General features: G+C 40.7%; 1 protein-coding gene across 2 annotated transcripts in view; it reads right to left on the reverse strand.

Moving 5' to 3' along the window:
• BCL6 (BCL6 transcription repressor) overlaps nt 1-5793 on the reverse strand; it is a 55453-nt gene extending 49660 nt beyond the window's left edge. For both annotated transcript variants that reach the window (XM_060767273.2, XM_060767272.2), the window contains exon 1: nt 5691-5793. The gene's annotated coding sequence lies outside the window, so the exon portion shown is untranslated. The remainder of the gene's footprint in view (nt 1-5690) is intronic.
• Nucleotides 5794-21359: the final 15566 nt, after the last annotated feature.

Genomic DNA, 21359 nt, shown 5'->3' on the forward strand with positions numbered 1-21359 from the left:
CTTTCTTCCCCTTTTTCTGTCTTTCTTTCTTTCTGTGCCTCTCTCTCTCTCTCTCTCTCTCTCTCTTTCCACCCAAAAACAAGAAGGGGAAAAATATGGGAGGAGAGGCATCTAAGCAGCACCTCTTTGATACCCTCACTGCTTTCTCTTTAAGCCAAAGCCTAATCAATAATAATAATAGTAGTACTAATAATCAATAATCAATAATAATATTAGTGTTCCAAAAGTGAATGGGTTACTTCATATCCAGAGAGAGTTCCCTGCCTCACCCACTTTCTTTCCCTAAGATTTTCTATTAATTTTCTTTTAAAGGAATTCTATTTGAAACAGATTTAATTCCTTTTTAAATTACTATTTACATTCCTTTTTCTATAGACTCCAAAAGCCTTTAGAGGGGAAAAAAGTAACTTGGCTCTCGCTAGATGCTGCCAAGAGGTTCCGGATTATCTCCCCTCCAAAAAAAGACACCCCTAAAAAGGTGCCCCATTTTAATCCGGATTTACTTAATCCGGATTAGGATACTCCGGATTAAAGTAAGACAATGGCCACCTGTTTTGAGACTCCGGATTATCTCCCCTCCAAAAATGGCATGTGTTCACTCCCCCAAAGGTGCCTCTGCTTTTGAACCCGGATATACTTAATCCGGATTAGGATACTCCGGGTTAAACTAGCCACCTGTTTAGAGATTCCGGATTATCTCCCCTATTAAAAAAAGGCTTGTGTTCGCCTCCCAAGGCTATCCCTGTTTTTAATCCGGATTTACTTAATCCGGATTAGGATACTCCGAATTAAACTAGCCACCTCTTTCGAGATTCCGGATTATCTCCCCTCCAATAAAAGACTTGTGTTCACCTCCCAAAGCTGTCCCTGTTTTTAATCCGGATTTACTAACCTGGATTAAGATACTCCGGATTAAACTAGACTATCGCCACCTGTTTCGAGATACCGAACTCTCTCCTCTCCAAAAAAAGACACATGTTCACCTTCCAAAGGTGCCCCTGTTTCTAATGAGGATTTACTAACCCGGATTAAACTAAACTATAGCCACCTGCTTTCCTCTTTCAAGCCACACAGTCCTGGACCCGCCTGCCTTCCCAATCCCACGCCAAAGGAAACCCGGGCCACGCCATTCAAACAATCGGGTTTTGCCCCACTCGGGTCAAGCCTCCCGTGTGAACGCGATAACACGCTTTCTCTAATCTCCCTGACCTGGCATAAGAACTAATAGATTTCTGAATGGAGACTCGACACGCGAGTAATTCCCCCTGGGTCAATGTGTCTTAAAAGGATCCGGATTTGGGCTATTATTTACCACGCTCTCCACGCGTGTTTATATAGATATGCGTGGAAATGTGGTCGTTTTATACAGACACATATATATACACTTATCTACTCGCAACCCCAGGAAGCCATAGAAACTGGAGTGTTTGCATTTTCCCGAATCCACGCGTGTTTATGTCTTCACTCGAGGAAAGGAAGATATCCCATCTATTTGTCTATACTTCCACATAACTATCTGTGTATCTAAATGTATCTATCTCTTAGGAACTGGACTGTATCTATTTTCCAGACTCCACGCGTGCTTTTGGAAGTCCTTCTTGAACACACAGTGACCCCAAAAAGAGGAGAATTGAGGCTCAGAGGGTCAATACACGCATAAAAACCCACATCCAAACAGTATAATAAGTCGCGCGTGGGGAGTTTCTCTCTTTTGGACCACGGACCCACTCCTACTGGGTTCCCACTCCTTCGCCCCCGTGGAAATCCTCCTTTACTATATGTAGGAAACTCCACTTGACACGCAAGAAGACACGCGTCTTGGGAAACACGCATTCAAAGGATCATTTAAGACACTGTTTTGGAGCTGAACATCAACGGAGGCTCCATTTCCACGCGCGGTTATCTCCCAACTCCGGGACACGCATATAGACGTTCACACGTGCCAATTTGGAGGTTTTTAAGAGTCTTTTATTTCCCTGATCTTTCCCCCTCCCCCTTCCTCGGTTGTTGTTGTTCGCGCCGCCATTGGCAGCCGGCCTGGAGTCACGCAACCCGCGCGTTCACACGCGCACGCAGGCCTCCCCACGCATGACAAGCCTCCGTGGGGAGAGGAGTCGCGTGAACCAGGTCCCATAGGCACCCTAACCAACTCCGGCCACGTCGGAATGCAACCGACACGCTAAGCTCCAACCCACGCGTGTTTTTTCTCCCCACGCAGAAGGGGTTTTTCAAAAGGGCTTGAAGCAATAAATATAGAGAATACGCTTCGAGTTGGGGAAAGCCTTACTCCCGAGGAGACCCACTCGAGACCGCGGCGTGGGGCCGGAGACAACTCAGAGACGCGGGAAGTTAAAATAAAAGGACGCTTTACACGCGAGAAAACATTCCCCGTGGGTCAGACCGCGGGTTTGGCTGGTTTTTGCGTGGACAGAAGGACAAAATGAGAGAGGAACGAGATGGAAGCCTAACGCCAGCCTTTCCCACCCGCGGCCTGTTTCTCTTTCCTTCCGGGGACGGAGCAACAACACAACCCGGCGCCGGGACGGCTTTTCCGGCCCAAATTTGGGGACACACGCGGGGAAAACACGCAGGAAAGGCAGGAGCACAACCTAGCCCTCTTCTGCAATAAGTGGCGCCGTTCTTGGGGTCCCATCTGGGCCGCAAAACGCGAGTGGAGGGAGGAGAAAGCACCCACCCGCCGGGACGGAGAAAGGCAACCCGTGTTTCGGTTTTGGGGGGCACGGAATTGGGGGGAAAACACGGGAGAAAGGAGGGGTATGGATTGGGGTTCGTGGGGTGCACTCTAAGGACCCCCATTTGGCCCCTAAAACGCGAGTGGAAGGAGAAGAGATCCCTTTTCCTGTCGCCGGAGGGAGAAAAACACCCGACTTTCGGGTTCCCTCCCTGAGAGGCTCGAGAGACCCCAAACACGGGTGGAAACCCAGGAAAGTCGAGGAGGAAGAGGTTCCCAATAACTATATCTAGTGCCCCAAAAACACGAGTGGGGAAGGAAACCTTTTGGAGGTCTCCCTCGGGACGGGGAAAGCGAGCCCACCCCAAAAAGAGGGTTAGGGCCCTCTTTTTGGGGAGATAGGAAATACAAACAGCGGGACCCCCTTTCTCCCACTCCCACGCGAGAAAATGAACACAACAACAACAACCAGGAATGATAGGCAATGTTTTGGGTTGAGGGGACCCTCTTTTAGGGGGGAAAGAAAACTGTGTGTGAGTGTGGCAGGGGGACCCCCCCCTCTCCCACGCGAGAAACAAAACACAACACTATCCAGAAATGATAGTCAGGAAACTAGGGAGGAAACAGCGGGACCCCCTTTCTCCCACTCGAGAAAATGAACACAACAACAACAACCGGGAATGATAGGGTTGAGGGGGGCCTCTTTTAGGGGGAAAGGAAACTGTGTGTGAGTGTGGCAGGGGGACCCCCTCTCCCACTCCCACGCGAGAAACAAAACACAACACCATCCAGGAATGATAGTCAGGAAACTAACCAGGAATGATAGGCAATGTTTCGGGTTGAGGGGGCCCTCTTTTAGGGGGAAACTGTGAGTGTGGCAGGGGGACCCCCACTCCCACGCGAGAAACAAAACACACCACCATCCAGGGATGATAGTCAGGAAACTAAGTAGGGAATGTGTCGTGTTGGGAAGGGAGGGTGCCTCTTTTGGAATCAAAACTGCGTGGGACACCCCTTCTCCCACTCGAGAAAATATAATGCCTCTAAATGATAAGAAACTAGGCAATGTTTTGGATTAGAAGGAATCATTCTGGAGGGGGTTAGAGGCGAAATCATGGGGGGACCCCTTTCTCCCACTCCCACGCGTGGAATGTCAGATACTTCCTTCCAAAACATAGACAAAACAACATCATGGAGGGAAAGCTTTTCTCTCCTTTCCAAGCCCGGGAGGTGTCATTGGGGAGACCCACGGGCCGCGAAGCCCACGCCGCGCCTCTTCTTCCACCTCTTTTTCCCCCGAAAGGAAAACGGGGCGAAGGAGAAGGGAAACACGGGCTGGAAAACCCCGAAGAGGAGGCCGAGGGAAGGAAGGGATTCACGCCGAGGGAGAGAGACCAGCAGGTAAGCCAAAGGGTCCTGCGTGGGCCCCCCAAAACCCCTGATTTCCCCCGAGATCCGCCTGCCAAAGCGAGGGAAAGGAAGGGGGTCCCTACGCGGCACAAAAAGGCCACACAACAACAACAAACACGCAAAACAGAGAGAATAATCCCCTCAATAGCCTCCCCTCCCTCCTTCCTTCCCACCCGAGACTCCAAGAACAGGCAGTTCTCAGAAATCCCACGAAAGAGGTTATTGCTAAAAATAAATATATACACACACAATATATATATAATGCTTTTCATGTTCCCCCAAAGTCCCCACTCGCGATGGTGGGGGAATAAAACCCTCCCACTGGTGATTTTTGTGCAATTCTCAGAAATCCCACGAAAGAGGTGATTACTAAAAATAAATACATAAACATATAAACGCATATAATATTTAATAAATAGCATGTTTCCCCCAAAGTCCCCACTCGCGATGGTGGGGGGAAAAAATCCCTCCCACGGGTGTTTTTTTTCTAATTCTCAGAAATAGAGGTTATTGCTAAAAATAAATAAATACATACAAATAAATAACTAAACATATAATATTTAATGAATAGCATGTTCCCCCAAAGTCCCCACTCGCGATGATTGGGGGGGGGGGATAATCCCTCCCACGGGTGTATTTTTTTGCAATTCTCAGAAATCGAGGTTATTGCTAAAAAAATAAATACATACATACACCTATACACAGAGACAGAATATATAATGCATAGTAAACATATAAACACACATAATATTTAATGAATAGCATGTTCCCCCCAAAGTCCCCACTCGCGATGGTGGGGGGTAAAAATTGTAATTTTTTTGCAATTCTCAGAAATCGAGGTTATTGCTAATAAATAAAATAAATACATACACATATACACAGAGACAGAATATATAAGGCATAACATGTTCCCCCACGCGTGGAAAAAAAACACCCCACTCTCACTGGTGTTTTTTTAAGATAGAATATAAAATAACTGAGGTCATTGCTAACAAAATAAAATAAATACATACACATATACACAGAGACAGAATATATAATGCATAACATGTTCCCCCACGCGTGGAAAAAAACCCCCACTCTCACTGGTGTTTTTTTTAAGATAGAATATAAAATAATTGAGGTTATTGCTAACAAAATAAAATAAATACATACACATATACAGAGACATAGTATATAAGACATAACATGTTCCCCCACGCGTGAAAAAAACACCCCACTCCCACTAGTGTTTTTTTAAAAATTGTCCCAAAAAAATCCCCCCCCCTCCCTTGTTTTGTTCCTTTCCTCCCTTTCCCTCCCTTTGCAAAATTCGGAGAAGAGCAGTTCTGAGAAATCCCACGAAAGGCAAAAGAGGGAGGAGATTGGCTTTTGCAGAAAATATATATATATATATATAAATATACCCATTATATAAATATTACAGGAGGATGCAAAGGCAAGCAAACCCATCTGGGGACTTAAATGGTATAGGAAAATAATATTATGATGATATAATGGTGGGGGAGTATTAATTATTCTGCTTGCAATGGGGAGCAAGGCAAAAGCCTCCTCCAAAGGAGAAGAAGCAAAGGAAAAGGATCATCACCTGGTCTCCTCGCTTTCCTAGAAACTCCTTGCATCACCACTTCTAAGAACCCCAGTTCTAAGAATCAACACAGCTCAATTCTCGGAATTTGAGCGGAGGGGTGTTCCATTTTGCAAGCTCGGGGGAGGAACTCGGGTGGGTTGGTGCAACTTGCAAGCCCCCTTCAACCTTTAGAAGCGTCCCACATCCTATAATACGCATTTCAAGTTAGTATTTTGTTGCATTTGAGTGGAAAAGTGGTGCAAAAGGTGCAGAAACGCCTTAATTCTGGTGTTTACACTCCCCCGTCTCCCCCCGCCGCAGTTGGTACGGCCCGCTCTCCCCGGGTCACGTGCTGCCCGGGCCCATTGTGACGTCACTGCCCGGGCCTGGATACAATGTTGCAGGCGCTCAAGCCCCGCCTCCAATTTTTTTTCTCCTCTTTCTCTTTCCCCCCTCCCCTCCGGAATTCTGAGAAGTAATTTGCAAATTCGGGTGGCACTAAAAAAAAGGGGGAAAGAAGGGGAATATATCAGTTTTTAAGGTTGGGGAAAATGGGAGTGCATTGTATATGCAATATCCTTGGAGAAAATAGAAGTATAGAGATAGATATATTTGCAAAAAATAATAGATATGGATAAATAGAAGGGAATGCAATAGGTTGGTGCAATTTTGCAATTTTTAAAAAATATATATATTTTGTTGTGTTGTGTTGTGTTGGTGGATTGACACAGCAAAGAAGCTCAAAGCTCAACCTGGATGGATAATCTGCAAGGAGAAATAGAAGGGAATGCAATAGGTTGGTGCAATTTTGCAATTTTTAAAAATATATATTTTGTTGTGTTGTGTTGTGTTGGTGGATTGACACAGCAAAGAAGCTCAAAGCTCAACCTGGATGGATAATCTGCAAGGAGAAATAGAAGGGAATGCAAAAGGTTTGTGCAATTTTGCAATTTTTTAAAAAATATATTGTGTTGTGTTGTGTTGGTGGATTGACACAGCAAAGAAGCTCAAAGCTCAACCTGGATCCAGAAAGTAAAAGGAGCAAAGGAAAGAAAGCAGAAGAGAAAAGGGAAATAGCAACCAGAAAGCTTCATTTGCAATGCAGAGAAAATGCCAACAGCTCTCCTTCCTCTGAAAAGGGAAAGCCAAGCCAAGGAAGGACTTCCAAGGATAATCCAGTTTGGAAAAAAGCCTAGGAAAAAATAATATTTTTTTTGTATTTTTCTTGTTTTGGATTGTTTATGATTAGGAAAATATATATTTTTTTGGTATTTTTCTTGTTTTGGATTGTTTATGTTGGGCATTTTTGGCAATTTTTTAATTTTTTTCTGCTTTTTGTTTGTTTACATCACTGGAATATTTTTTATTTTTCCTCTCCGAAGAAGGATTTTGGGACTATATACTGTGTTTTGGTTTTTGCTTCTTTCCTGACTCTTATGTAAAGGAATGGCTGGTGAGGATGATGATGGAACAAGGTCAAGCTTATTCTATTATTGCTTCTTGCTTTCTGTCTAGCCTTGGGTTTTATGGCCCTTGCAAAGGGAAGGGGGGTGGATGGATACTTAGGCATGTCTTGCAAATAGTTGTTTTCCTCTGGAGCGTGTGAATATATGTATTAATATATATATAATATTATATATTATATAATATATAATATATAATAATATATATATTATGTAAATGTTTTGCACTGGACTGTGTGAATATATATATTAATATAATCTTATATATTATAAATTATATATAATAATATATATTTTGTAAATCTTTGTGTATAGGGGGTGGATATACATGTTTTGCAACTAGTTTTCCACTGGAGTGTATGAATACACACACACACACACACACACACATATAATATATGTCTATGTATATAGGGGGTGGATATACATGTCTTGCAAATAGTCGTTTTCCACTGGAGTGTGTGAATATATACAGGGTTAGTCAAAATGAATAGGCCATATATATATATGTATATATACATATATTAATATATATAATATATATAATATAATATATCATATATTATATATAATAATATATATTATGTATGTCTATGTATATAGGGGGCGGATATACATGTTTTGCAACTAGTTTTCCACTGGAGTGTATGAATAATATATATATTAATGTGTTTTATATATATATATATAGTATGTCTATGTATATAGGGGGTGGATAGGCATGTTTTGCAAATAGTTGTTTTGCACTGGAGTGTGTGAATATATATATATTAATATACATAATATATATTATATAACATATTATAAATTATATATAATAGTATTATATATTATGTCTTTGTACATAGGGGGTGGATATACATGTTTTGCAACTAGTTTTCCACTGGAGTGTATGAATATATATATTAATATATATAATATATTAATATATATATATATATATATATATATAATGTATGTCTATGTATATAGGAGGTAGATAGGCATGTTTTGCAAATAGTTGTTTTACACTGGAGTGTGTGAATATATATATATATATATATATATATATATTGTATGTCTATGTATATAGGGGGTAGATAGGCATGTTTTGCAAATAGTTGTTTTCCACTGGAGTGAGCGCGTATGTATATATATATATATATATATATATATATATTATTTTATATAAAATAAATGTATAATATATAATATAATAAATAATATTATATTATATACATTATATTATATATTATATAATAAAGAATGTGTGTGTGTGTGTAGGGGTGGATATGCATGTTTTGCAAATAGTTGTTTTCCACTGGAGTAAGCGAATATATATATGTAATATTATATATAAAATAAATATATAATATAATAAATAATATTATATTATACATTATATATTATATAATAAAGAATATATATATATATATATATATATATATATATATATACACACACACACACACACATATATATATGTGTGTGTGTGTGTGTGTGTTTGGGTGGATATGCATGTTTTGCAACTAGTTTTTTTCCACTGGAGTGTGCGAATATATATGTATGTATGTATGTATGTATGTATATTATGTATGTCTAATATCTTTGCTCCACATCATGACTCCTGGCTTGCCTCTTGCTTTCTCTTGGGAGAGTTTGACTGCCTTGGGTCTCCATTTTCAGGCCTTTCCAAAGGAGATAGGGGTGTATCTATCTATACCACACTTGGGCAAACTTGGGCCTTTCTTCCATGTGTTTTGGACTCCAACTCCCACCATTCCTAACAGCCTCAGGCCCCTTGCTTTTCCTTCTCCCTTTCCTTTCCTGCTTAACTGTTTGAAGTCAGTTAATTGGATCATACGAAGCAATCCAATTGCATTGAAGGGTTATGGGCCCAGCACGCTTCTGCACACTTGGGCCCTCCAGGTGTTTAGGACTCCAACTCCCACAATTCCTAACAGCCTCAGGCTTAAGCGGCTGAGGGGGGAAAGGAAAGGGCCCGAGGCTGTTAGGAATGGTGGGAGTTGGAGTCCAAAACACTTGAAAGGCTAAGTTTCCCCATGGCTGGTCTGCACTGTAGAATTAACACACCTTGACACCACTTGAGCCACCATGGCTCCTGGGAGTTGTAGTTTGGTGAAGTACAAACAACATTCTTTGGCAGAAAAGGCTGGAGAGACTTTGTCAAAGTCATGTGATTGCATAGCAGCTTAAAGTGGTGCCAAACTGCATTAATTCTACAGTGTAGATGGACTTCTAGTTCATAGAAGTGTGAAGTTTGGATGAAGGGAGAGAAAAGGAGTCTCCAAAAGAGCCTGAGTTCAAAAAGGTTTTCATGGTGCAGGGAACGCTCATCTAAACTGTAGAAATGATGCAGTTTGGCACCACTTTAACACCCATGGCTCAATGCTGTGGAATAATATGAGTTGTAGTATTGAAAGTCGCTTGGCTTTTCTATGCCAAAGAGAGTGGGTGGCGCAATGCTATTGAATAATGGAAGTTGTAGTTTTGCAAGGTGCTTGGCTTTTCTGTGCCAAAGAGTGAGAGTGGCTCAATGCTATGGAATAATGGAAGTTGTAGTTTTGCAAGGTGCTTGGCTTTTCTGTGCCAAAGAGAGTGGGTGGCTCAATGCTATTGAATAATAGAACTTGTAGTTTTGCAAGGTGCTTGGCTTTTCTATGCCAAAGAGAGTGGGTGGCTCAATGCTATTAAATAATAGAAGTTGTAGTTTTGCAAGGTGCTTGGCCTTTCTGTGCCAAAGAGTGAGAGTGGCTCAGTGCTACGGAATAATGGAAGTTGTAGTTTTGCAAGGTGCTTGGCCTTTCTATGCCAAAGAGTGAGAGTGGCTCAATGCTATTGAATAATAGAAGTTGTAGTTTTGCAAGGTGCTTGTCCTTTCTATGCCTGAGAGTATGTCACCAAACTACAACTCCCAGGATCTCATTGCATTGAGCCTTAGCAGTTAAAGTGGTGTCAAACTGCATCAAATCTGCACTGTAGATGCACCCAAGGTCAGATTAGCAGTGGTCCTTTGAAATTGATCTATTGGGAGAAAAGGAAAGGCTTCTTTCTCTTTCTGCCTGCATCTACACTATTGAATTAATGCAGTTTGGTAGCACTTTATCCTGGCATGTGTAGGGGGTCAAGGCATAGGATCTTGCAAAGTTACAACTCCCGGACTTCCATAGAAATCAAAATACTATCGAACTGCAGTAATTATACAGTGCAGATGTACCCTAATCAACCCTCAAATCCTTACTTGAGATATCCATGTCTATTTCAGGCCATCTTTTCATTTTCAGCCCCAAATTTCCATTTGGTTCAACGTCAATATTTTTGTATTGGGTCTCTCTTTCTGGGAGAAAAGACTCAAAATATGGATTATTAATATTGCATCAAATATCCGATGTTTATTTCTGGATCTGCTTGATATTATTTTCCCCAAAGTCCAGAAGGCCGGCTTCTTTCCAACCCATTTATCCTTGTATTTAATTGTGTGTGTGTGTGTGTGTGTGTGTGTGTATGTATCTTCAAGGAAGAACTGTCAGAAACATTGACTTCTTTGCAAAGGAGTCAATGTTACCAATCTCTATTTTCCTGGTTTTCCCTTTTTGCTCTAGCCAGGCCTCGCTCGCCTGCTTTCATGCTCCAGTGGGTTTATCTATTACTTGTTTATTTACCGATCATAAAACCCTCTAATCGTGGTGAGATTATGGCAGGATCTAAAAATAACCTGGTGGCTCCTTTTTTTTAACTTGATCATAATTATGAACGGAAATTGGTTTGCAACAATGGCCTGGTTTGAATGGCACTGGTGCAACCGAAGAACCAAATTGCCCAGGGAGCTGAAAGGCATGCAAAAAATGGCTTGGAAGCAAATGCACTTTTTTGCATTGCGTTGTTTATGCAATTCTCTTGTTTGGGATTTTAATATGCAATCTGGATCATGGACAGATGGGGGTAAACAAGAAAGCATTGGGAAAACCAGCTCGTCCCGGCAATTAATGCAAGGCCTTTGATTACTGTTATCTATCTATTTATCTGTACTTTAGGAATAGTTTTACAAGATTCGGGGAGAACTGAGCTCTGTGAAATATTTTGCAAACATTGATGTGCAAGTGAGTCCAATAAGGTGTTGCTTCTCACTTTCGATACCAATATATCTATCTGTCATTATATTTCTCTATAATTTTATACATATCTCGGAATGCAAACATGTATATTTCTTTATAAGGTAAAGGTTTTCCCCTGACATTAAGTCCAGTCGTGTCCAACTCTGGGGGGTGGTGCTCATTTCCAATTCTAAGCCAAAGAGCCGGCATTGTCCATAGACACCTCCAAGGTCATGTGGCCGGCATGACTACATGGAGCACCGTTATTTCTCTATAGTTTTATAATTATCCTGGAATGCAAACATGTGCATATTGAGGTTAAGGAACAGTTTTCCACAATTTGGGTAGAAATGAGCTCTGAAATATTTTGCAAAAATTGATGCACAAGTGAATCCAATAAGGACTGGCTTCTCAATTCGATACCAATATATCTACCTGTCATTATATTTTTCTATAGTTTTGTACATATCCTGGAATGCAAACATGTGCATTTTGAAGTTAAGGAACAGTTTTACACAATTCGGGGAGAACTGAGCTCTATGAATTTTTTTGCAAACATTGATGCACAAGTGAGTCCAACAAGGACTTGCTTCTCACTTTTGATACCAATATATCTATCTATCATTATATTTCTCTATAGTTTTGTGCATATCCTGGAATGCAAACATGTGCATGTTGAGGTTAAGTAACAGTTTTACACAATTCAGGGAGAACTGAGCAGTATGAAATTTTTTGCAAATATTGATGTGCAAGTGAATCCAATAAGGACTTGCTTCTTACTTTCGATACCAATATATCTACCTGTCATTATATTTCTCTATAGTTTTATACATATCCTGGAATGCAAACATGTGTATGTTGAGGTTATTAAACTTATTTTTCTCTATAGTTTTATACATATCCTGGAATGCAAATCTGTGCATGTTTTGGAGAGAACTGAGCTCTATGAAATATTTTGCAAACATTGATGCGCAAGTGAATCCAATAAGGACTGGCTTCTCAATTCGATACCAATATATCTACCTGTCACTATATTTCTCTATAATTTTATAAATATCCTGGAATGCAAACATGTGCATGTTGAGGTTAAGGAACAGTTTTGCACAATTTGGGGAGAACTGAGCTCTATGAATTTTTTTGCAAATATTGATGTGCAAGTGAATCCAATAAGGACTTGCTTCTCACTTTCGATACCAATATATCTACCTGTCATTATATTTCTCTATAATTTTATACATATCCTGGAATGCAAATATGTACATGTTCAGGTTATTAAACTTATATTTCTCTATAGTTTTATACATATCGTGGAATGCAAACCTGTGCATGTTTCGGGGAGAACTCAGCTCTATGAAATATTTTGCAAACATTGATGCACAAGTGAATCCAATAAGGACTGGCTTCTCAATTCGATACCAATATATCTACCTATCATTATATTTTTCTATAGTTTTATACATATCCTGGAATGCAAACATGTGCATGTTGAGGTTAAGGAACAGTTTTACACAATTCGGAGAGAACTGAACTATGAATTTTTTTTGCAAACATTGATGCGCAAGTGAATCCAATAAGGACTTGCTTCTCACTTTTGATACCAATATATCTACCTATCAATATATTTCTCTATAGTTTTATACATATCCTGGAATGCAAACATGTGTATGTTGAGGTTATTAAACTTATTTTTCTCTATAGTTTTATACATATCCTGGAATGCAAACAAGTGCATGTTGAGGTTAAGGAACAGTCTTACACAATTTGGGGAGAAAGGAACTCTATGAAATTTTTTGCAAACATTGATGCACAAGTGAATCCAATAAGGACTGGCTTCTCACTTTCGATATCTACCTGTTATTATATTTCTCTATAATTTTATACATATCCTAGAATGCAAACATGTGCATGTTGAGGTTATTAAACTTACATTTCTCTATAGTTTTATACATATCCTGGAATGCAAACCTGAGCATGTTTCGGGGAGAACTGAGTTCTATGAAATATTTTGCAAACATTGATGCGCAAGTGAATCCAATAAGGACTGGCTTCTCACTTTCGATACCAATATATCTACCTGTCATTATATTTCTCTATAATTTTATACACATCCTGGAATGCACACACATGTATATTGAGGTTATTAAACTTACATTTCTCTATAGTTTTATACATATCCAGGAATGCAAACCTGAGCATGTTTCGGAGAGAGCAGAGCTCTATGATTTTTTTTTGCAAACATTGATGCACAAGTGAATCCAATAAGGACTGGCTACTCAATTCGATACCAATATATCTACCTGTCATTATATTTCTCTATAGTTTTATACATATCCTGGAATGCAAACATGCGCATGTTTCGGGGAGAACTGAGCTCTATGAAATTTGTTTGCAAACATTGATGCACAAGTGAAACCAATAAGGACTGGCTTCTCACTTTCGATACCAATATATCTACCTGTCATTATATTTCTCTATAATTTCATACACATCCTAGAATGCACACATGTGTATATTGAGGTTATTAAACTTACATTTCTCTATAGTTTTATACATATCCAGGAATGCAAACATGTGCATTTTGAAGTTAAGGAACAGTTTTACACAATTCGGGGAGAACTGAGCAGTATGAATTTTTTTGCAAATATTGATGCGCAAGTGAATCCAATAAGGACTTGCTTCTCACTTTTCATAGCAATATATCTATCTGTCATTACATTTATCTATAGTTTTATACATATCCTGGAATGCAAACATGTGCATGTTGAGGTTATTAAACTTATATTTCTCTCTAGTTTTATTCATATCCTGGAATGCAAACCTGTGCATGTTTCGGGGAGAACTGAGCTCTATGAAATATTTTGCAAACATTGATGCACAAGTGAATCCAATAAGGACTGGCTTCTCAATTCGATACCAATATATCTACCTGACATTATATTTTTCTGTAGTTTTATACATATCCTGGAATGCAAACATGTGCATGTTGAGGTTAAGGAACAGTTTTACACAATTTGAGGAGAACTGAACTCTGTGAAATTTTTTGCAAACATTGATGCGCAAGGGAATCCAATAAGGACTGGCTTCTCACTTTCGATACCAATATATCTACCTGTCATTATATTTTTCTGTAGTTTTATACATGTCCTGGAATGCAAACATGTGCATGTTGAGGTTATTAAACTTATATTTCTCTATAGTTTTATACATATCCTGGAATGCAAACCTGTGCATGTTTACATTATAGCTGGGCAACATTTCTAAAAGGATGTGGCCAAACGAATCACTCAATGATTCCGGAAGATATTGCCTCGAACTCTTTAAAACTGCACTAAATTACTATTAGAAAGCATAAAATTATGGGAAGTGTTTTAGCTCATAAGGCCAGCATGGGACAATGCTTTGAGCATGGGATTATGATGCTGGAGACCCAGGTTCAAATCCCGCTTCAGCCATAGAAACCCATTGAATATGTTAGCTAGTAGTCAATGGATTGCAGTGGTTTCAGCATTGGATCGTAACTCTAGCAACACAGTTCGAATCCCTATTTGGCTATGGAAAATCACTGGATATTATAACTAGCAGAGCCAGTATAGTATAATGTTTTGAGCCTTGAATTAGAACTCTGGGGAGTAGGGTTCGAGTCCCTGCTCAGCCATGGAGAACAACTAGTTGTGTTAGAACAGACATGGGCAAACTTCGGCCCTCCGGGTGTTTTGGTCGCTTTATGTGAGAGGCGTCAGTCTGAGAGAGCTCTTAGTGTGAGAAGGACTCAGTGGGAGAAAGGCCTCAGTGTTAGTAGGCCTCAGTATGAGAATGCCTCAGACTCAGTGCCTGAGTCCCTGCTCAGCCATGGAGAACAACTAGTTGTGTTTGAACAGGCATGGGCAAACTTTGGCCCTCTGGATTAGTTTGCCTCTGTATGTGAGCGCCATCAGTCTGAGAGAGCTCTCAGTGTGAGAAGGCCTCAGTGGGAGAAAGGCCTCAGTGTTAGTAGGCCTCAGTATGAGAATGCCCCAGACTCAGTGCCTGAGTCCCTGCTCAGCCATGGAAAACAACTAGTTGTGTTAGAACAGGCATGGGCAAACTTTGGCTCTCTGGGTGTTTTGGACTCTGTATGTGAGAGGCATCAGTCTGAGAGAGCTCTCAGTGTGAGAAGGCCTCAGTGGGAGAAAGGCCTCAGTGTTAGTAGGCCTCAGTATGAGAATGCCCCAGACTCAGTGCCTGAGTCCCTGCTCAGCCATGGAAAACAACTAGTTGTGTTTGAACAGGCATGGGCAAACTTCGGCCCTCTGGGTTAGTTTGCCTCTGTATGTGAGAGGCATCAGTCTGAGAGAGCTCTCAGTGTGAGAAGGCCTCAGTGGGAGAAAGGCCTCAGTGTTAGTAGGCCTTAGTATGAGAATGCCTCAGACTCAGTGCCTGAGTCCCTGCTCAGCCATGGAGAACAACTAGTTGTGTTAGAACAGGCATGGGCAAACTTTGGCCCTCTGGGTTAGTTTGCCTCTTTATGTGAGAGGCATCAGTGTGAGAAGGCCTCAGTGGGAGAAAGGCCTCAGTGGGAGAAAGGCCTCAGTGTTAGTAGGCCTCAGTATGAGAATACCTCAGTTCGGAATTGTGGGAGTTGAAGTCCAAAACACCCGGAGGGCCAAAGTTTGCCCATGCCTGTGTTGAGTCAATAGGCTGTAGAGCCTTGAATGATGGATTACAACTCTGGTGATCCGAGTTTTAATCCCTTTCATCCGTGCAGACTCACTGGATATGTTATCTATCTAGCAGAGTCGGTGGATTATAATGGCTTGAGTTTTGGATTGCAATTCTGGAGACTTGCGTTCCAATTCTTGCTCGGCTGTGGCGACTCATTAGATGAGTCACACTCTCTCAGCCTTGGAGGAAAGCAAAGGCAAACTGCCTCCGAGCAGATCTTTCCAAGAAAAGCCTGCCAGATATATATATTAGAGTTCACTATCGGTCAGAAATGACTCCTTGTGTAAGTGAAAAGCACCATTGTATTAAGATTGGAATTTTGGATCCGCTGTGCTTCGGCGACGCATCGTGACTTCCCCCTCTGATCCCTGCAAACGTCAACTAACGTGGCCTTTTGACATTGCGATGCTTCCCATTTTGGCACCTGTCTGTCCTTCGTACCCACCCCCAAGCTGGCTTTGCTTCCTCCTCCTCTTCCTCCGGCCTCCCAGCCCCATCGAGGGTCGCTTCCCAAAGTGTCCAGAAGGGGCGCTGTGGTGCAAAAGCAGCAATGCTTATATTGAAAAGGCAGCTTTGGTTTGGAGGCAACCCTTTTCCTCCAAAACATCCCAAATGCAACAGTTGGCTGCCATGGCATGCATTTCATCTCCCCTGCTTCCATTTTACAAGCCTGGTTATATATATGTGTGTGTATGTGTATGTATTAGGCCTGGGTAACAACGCAAAAATTTGTTTCTAAAATCGATTTGTATTTGGGGTTTTTTTTTTGTTTCGATATTTAAAATAATTACAAAATTTTCCCTTAAAAAAGTTCGGTATTTACAAAATTTCGTTAATATTTACAAAACATTTTGTAAAGATGGAGCCCTTTTTTTCCAATATTTTTTCAATATTTTTTTTAATTTAATTATTAATTTAGTAGAATAGGGAGGAGAAATTATTATTAAGGAGGGAAGGCAGGCACTCACTCTGGCGGGCCCTCAAGCGCTGCCGCCGAGTCGGGCCCGGCTCCTCCGAAGCTAAGGTTTCAGTGCGGAATTGGGAGAAGGGGGTCCCCAAAGGCCATCTAGTCCAGCCCCCTCTTAAGGTTTCAATGCGGAATTGGGAGAAGGGGCTCCCCAAAGGCCATCTACTCCCGCCCTCTGCTATGGTCTCAATGCGAAATTGGGAGAAGGGCTCCCCAAAGGCCATCTAGCCCAGCCCTCCGCTAAGGTTTCAGTGCGGAATTGGGAGAATGAAGCACACCCACCGCAAAGGTGAGGAAGGAGGGACGGACCGCCTTCCCGCTGAGGGTCACTCGCCCTCTCACTCGCTTGCTCAGCCGGCGCCTTCCCCGCCCTCTCCTCCTCCTCCTCCTCCTCTTTCAGGCTCTGACTGGCTAAGGAGAGGAGAGAGAGGAGAGCTCCCAGCAAGCATCTAGCCATCTTACGTATTTCCGAAATGGACGGAAATACAAAAATATTTGGCACATGCCGTTTCGATATTTAAAAACACTTCCGGGTTTAAAAAGAAGTTTTGTAATCGTTTTGTAATTGCTAAAATTAACGAATATTTAACGAATTACAAAATTAACGAACGAAACCGCCCAGGCCTAGTATGTATATGTATGTATGTATGTGTATATGTATATGTATATGTGTGTGTGTGTGTGTGTGTGTATGTGTATATATATATATATATATATATAAAGAAGCATCTTATCCTTGCATGGAAAATATTTTTAAAATGCAGTGTCCAATTTTATTGTTTTGTTCCATGTTTCTGAAATTGCTAATAGCCAGGTATGATACCCACCTTGGGTTTTTTTCTTTCTTCACATATGACTATTATTATTATTACTATTATTGCTCTTAAAAGAGTTTCAAAGGCCCCTTCCACACTGCCCACATCTCCCCTGCTTCCATTTTACAAGCCTGGCTATATATATATATATATATATATATATATATATATGAGAAGCATCTTATTTTAAAATGCAGTGACCAATTTTATTGTTTTGTTCCATGTTTCTGAAGTTGCTAGGTATGATACCCACCTTGGATTTTTTTTCTTTCTTCACATATGGCTATTATTATTATTATTATTATTATTATTGCTCTTAAAAGAGTCTCAAAGGCCCCTTCCACACTGCCCACAACTCCTCTGCTTCCATTTTACAAGCCTGGCTATCTATCTATCTATCTATCTATCTATCTATCTATCTATGTATATATATGTGTGTATGTATATATATATATATAGAGAGAGAGAGAGAGAGAGAGGCATCTTATCCTTGCATGGAAAATACTTTTAAAATGCAGTGACTGATTTTATTGTTTTGTTCCATGTTTCTGAAGTTACTAATAGCCAGGCATGATACCCACCTTGGGTTTTTTTTTCTTTCTTCACATCTGGCTATTATTATTTTACTGACACAAAAATACAGTATGTCACAGCAAATGAGATTTCTATGCTGGATTTCGTATCACAAAATCGCAAGTCGAACACTTCCCAAGCGTCTAGGACTGTGCGATGTATTATTATTATTATTATTTTACTGACACAAAAACACAGTATGTCACAGCAAACGAGATCTATATGCTGGATTTCATATCACAAAATCACAAGTCGAACACTTCCCAAGCGTCTAGGACTGTATGATGTATTTTCGAATGATGCGCGCAGATCCAAGTCAGGTGGCCTTTTGCAGTTGACAGATCGTAATTTTGTCAATGTTTATTATTTCCAAATGCCATCTGAGATGTTTTGGAACTGCACCCAGTGTGCCAATGACCACTGGGACCATCAGTGTTGTTGTTGTTGTTGTTGTTACCTCTCTTAAAAGAATCTCAAAGGCCCCTTCCACACTGCCCTATATCCCTGGATCTGATCCCAGATTATCTTCTCGTCCCAGATTATCTGACAGTGGAAACACATATAATCTAAGTTGTTGTAGGTTTTTCCGGGCTATATGGCCATGTTCTAGAGGCATATTTTCTCCTGACGTTTTGCCTGCATCTATGGCAAGCATCCTCAGAGGTAGTGAGGTCTGTTTGGAAGTAGGAAAATGGGTTTATATATCTGTGGAATGACTGGGGTGGGACAAAGGACTCTTGTCTGTTGGAGGTAGGTGTGAATGTTTCAACTGACCATTGATTAGCATATAATGGCTTGGAAGTGCCTGGGGGAATGTTTTTTTGGGAGGTGATTTGATGTGCCTGATTGTTTACTCTTTGTTGTTTCGCTGTTTTAATTTTAGAGTTTTTTAATACTGGTAGCCAGATTTTGTTCATTTGCGTGGTTTCTTCCTTTCTGTTGAAATTGTCCACATAGATGCAGGTTTTTGTTTTGTTTTTTTTGTCGTGTCAGGAGTGACCGCTCTTGTTGTGAGAGAATTGGCCGTCTGCAAGGACGTTGCCCAGGGGATGCTCGGATGATTTCTGATGTTTTATCATCCTTGTGGGAGGCTTCTCTCATGTCCCCACATGAGGAGCTGGAGCTGATACAGGGAGCTCATCTTCCTCGCCCGGGATTCGAACCTGTGACCTGTCAGTCTTCAGTCCTGCCAGCACAGGGCTTTAACCCACTGTGCCACCGGTGAAACGTCAGGAGAAAATATGCCTCTAGAACATGGCCATATAGCCTGGAAAAACCTACAACAACTCAGTCATTCTGGCCATGAAAGCCTTCGACAATTAATATAATCTAATTTAAAGCAGATAACCTGAGATCTGATTCTGGAATATCGGGCAGATCCTGGAACTTTGGCTCTTTGGAAGAAGGGCCAAAGTGGCTTAAAGGAGATTCAGAGTGGATAAGTGAACCAACCTCATTGATACTAGCAGGTAAATGACAGTCCTGCAGAGTAGTATAGCGGACAGAGGCAATTTATGCAAAACGATACCAATAAATATCCAGTCTCATCTACATGTTGTTGTTGTTGTTGGTGCTGTTATCCTCCTCCTACTACTACTACTTCCCTGTCTTAAAGGAGACTCGAAGCAATTTAATATAGACTCGAAGCAGAGAAGCAAACCAGCCTCGCTGGTAATAGCAGGAAAGCAATGCTCCTGCAAAGTAGCACAACAGACAGAGACGATCTATGCAAAACATTACCAATTAATATATCTGGAGAGACTTAATAGATAAGGGGATATTAATGAAAGAACATGCAAGATATTTTCTGGTTTGGAACCGTTTAATTTCCTTTTTCTAAGACTTTTTGGGACTATATATATATAGAAAACATCCTTGCATGAAAAATATTTTTGAAAATCAGTTATTGCTTTTACCATTTCTTCACACAATTTTGAAGTTGTAAATATCCATGCATGGTGCCTACTCTGGGGGATATTTTTACTTGTTGTTGTTATCATTATTATCATTATTTTGCTTTCCTCTTTTAAAAGGGACTCTAAATAGATAAGTGACACTCCTGCAAGGTTGCACAGTAGACAGAGGTGATTATCACTCAGTCAGTCAGTATTTATTTTGGTCAACAAACCTTCGACCGAAAAGTTACGTGATTATGCAAAACATTATAATCAATCAATATCTGAAGTGAATTCATAGAATCATAGAATCAAAGAGTTGGAAGAGACCTCATGGGCCATCCAGTCCAACCCCATTCTGCCAAGAAGCAGGAATATTGCATTCAAATCACCCCTGACAGATGGCCATCCAGCCTCTGTTTAATAAGTAAATTAGGAATTAATAGGTAAAGTGGTATTGGCCCAGAAAGAACATGCAAGATATTTTTCTAGTTTGGAATGTCTAAATATTCCATCCTGAACACAACTTTTAAAATCTCTTTTTGCACAAATTTGCACATTCAGAAATGCAACTTTGGGCCCACATTTCTGCAATATTTCCAAATGCAAAGAAATTCTGCAAAATTTCCAAATGCAAATGCGAGAACTTTTGGAAGTGCATGGTTGCCGTATTAAAGAAAGAAATATTTATTTCCACCGGAAGCAGAGGCAAGCTTTCCCTCTTACCAAATTGTCTGGCCATATCTCGTTTTCCCTAATTCCATGTGGGCAAATTTGGGGGGATTTTGGAAGGGGAAAAAAGGAGAAATAACAAGCATAATCTATCTCCAAGCCAGGTGTCCATTTGACCTTCTGAGAGGACAGTTTTCTCAATTATCCAAACATTTCCGATCCAAAATGTGAGCACTTTATGCTGCCTTTTAGGCCGGCCGATTCCAGCCAACATAACAACAACATTGCATGCATCTGTTTCCCATTGGGTTGGAGCACGACAACTATTTGGGATTTTTTTCAAAAGGAAGGGTGGCCTTTTAATATTGATCCATTGCCACCGAGTGCCTTATTCATGGCAATCTGTACTGTGGCCCCGAGTTCGAAAGAGCGTGCAGTGTTTGCAGGACTCTCTCCATTACAACACCAAAGTTCACTTTCGGATTTGCTTTGTAAAGTGACCATTCG

The sequence above is a fragment of the Anolis sagrei genome, chromosome 3 (assembly GCF_037176765.1).
Source record: "Anolis sagrei isolate rAnoSag1 chromosome 3, rAnoSag1.mat, whole genome shotgun sequence".
Classification (NCBI taxonomy): domain Eukaryota; kingdom Metazoa; phylum Chordata; class Lepidosauria; order Squamata; family Dactyloidae; genus Anolis; species Anolis sagrei.